General features: G+C 50.7%; 1 pseudogene; it reads left to right on the top strand.

Annotated features, from left to right (window-relative positions):
- Positions 1-682: 682 nt before the first annotated feature.
- LOC111737097 lies at positions 683-801 on the top strand (annotated as a pseudogene).
- Positions 802-2,162: the final 1,361 nt, after the last annotated feature.

Here is a 2,162-nt window from a genome sequence, read left to right as displayed (position 1 = left end):
GTGGGAATGCAAATGGTGCAGTGGCTGTGGAGAGCAGCTCGGTCCTCAAAATGTTCAACGGAGTTTCTATCTGACCCGGCGATTTGTCCTCTCGGGGTACATCCAGAAGAATGGAAACGGACATCCGGACAAAGCATGCATGTTCATGGCGGCGCCAGTCGTAATAACCGAAAGGCGGAGGTGATCCGAGTGTCCATCAACGGATGACGGACAAACAGAACTGAGTAATATTCCACTGTGGGTCCGTCCCCACAGTGGAATATTACTCAGCCCTGAAAAGGAACGAAGCACCGACACGCACTACGACATGGACGAACCCTGAAAACGTGACTCTGGGCGAAAAAAGCCAGATGCAAAAGGAGACACGGTGTATGATTCCACTGATGTGACGTGTCCAGAACAGGCGAATGATGGAGACAGGAAGCAGACAGGGAGTGGCCAGGGGCCGGGAGAGCAGGGACTGGAGGGTGGCTGTTAACGGGTACAGGGATTTTTGGGGGGCCGATGAAAATGTCCTGGAACTGGATAATGGTGATCGTCGTACCACACTGTGAATGAACTAAATGCCACTAATGGTAAATTTTACGCTTTGTGTATTTTATCACGATAAAAACAAGAGCTACCACAGATTACCTTAAATAAATGAATAACAAAGTAAATAACAAAAAAAAAAAAAAAACGAGTCTACGGCCAAGCCACTCTGAACGTGCCCGATCTCGGCTGATCTCGGAAGCTAAGCAGGGTCGGGCCTGGTGAGTACTTGGATGGGAGACCACCTAGGAAGTCCAGGTGCTGTAGGCGTTAAAAAACAAACAAACAAACAAAAGAACATATCCTTAAATGCAGTGTGGTTTCCTGAGTCCCTGAGTTGGCTCCCAAACAGAAAAAAAACATTAGTGGAAAAACGAATGAGCTACAACAAAAGCTTGGCGTCCCATCGCCAGTGATTGAGAGCGTTGGCTTCTTAGTTGTGACGAATGCACCAAGGTCAAGCGAGATGCTAACACAAGGTCGGGCCGGGCGAGGGACTGTATCATCACTGCGACATTTCTGTGAATCTAAAATTACTCCAAAATAAAAAAAATCTATTAAAAAAATCATATCTGCCTTCTAAAGAGGGGCTAGCCTGGTCTCTGGAACCACTTTGGGTTCGGGTTTGCAAACTGGGGGACTGGGAGAAGCGCCTGGCGTTCCCAGCCTGGGAGGGGAGGGGCGAAGAGCACAGGTGAGCAGATGGGGGCAGGGCAGAGGCGCCTGGGCTGGAGTGGGGTTGAGCTGGGGGACCCCCCCCAACACGAATGTCCAACACACAGGTTGCTAACCGGTGGCACACGGGCTGAACGCTGCCTAGAGACGCATTTTACTGACGCTCGGTTTTGTAGAAATAATTTGAGCTAGTCTATAAAAAGCGGTTGATCTCACATTGAAACTAGAATTTCCAACTTCTCTAAAAATGTCTGAAGAGCTGCTAAACTCCCATTTCTGCATGGTCCCAAGGGGCTGGAGACAAGTCCCAGCCACCCCCTCCAAACCGAGCTCTCTCGTTTGCCACGGCCCCCACTGTCACCACCCCCGACTGTCACAGATTGCTGACACTGAGCCTTGCTTGCCAGTGATCTTCAAGCTTGCACCATACTCTGTTTTGGGAACGGAAAGATCTCTCTGCACCACGTTGAAAGTGAAAAAGCCAAAGAGAGACCCAGAGCGCCGTCTGATTTTTCTAGCCCCCGGCTGGCCACACTCATACCTGCCTGGTTCTGGAGGCACTTCCATTTAAGAACGCAGGTCTAATATGTGATCTGCAGCCTTTGCTGCAACGTCAATACACCCTCCCCCACCCACGCCCTTCGACCTTCCCTCCCACAAGTGTGCGTGGTGGGGGTCACACACACACACACTCCTGGGTGCGGATCCTGGTTCTATCCCTTGCTGGCTGAGTGGTCTTGGGCAAGTCAGGCAACCTCTCTGTGCCTCGTTTCCTCATCTGTAAAGTGGGCATGACATCGTATGCACCTTTCAGGAGTTTTATGAGGATTCAGTGACATAGTTCATGCAAAGCATGTGGGCCTGGGCTTGGAACGGAGCAAACAAGGCAGAGAACACATCAGGGGGTGACGAGTGCTGTGACGATGACAGATAAGGGTGACTGGGGGAAACCCAAC

Source organism: Pteropus vampyrus, unplaced genomic scaffold (genome assembly GCF_000151845.1).
Source record: "Pteropus vampyrus isolate Shadow unplaced genomic scaffold, Pvam_2.0 Scaffold23, whole genome shotgun sequence".
Lineage (NCBI taxonomy): Eukaryota > Metazoa > Chordata > Mammalia > Chiroptera > Pteropodidae > Pteropus > Pteropus vampyrus.
The sequence above is the reverse complement of the archived record's forward strand: the minus strand, read 5'-3'. Positions and strand labels throughout refer to the sequence as shown.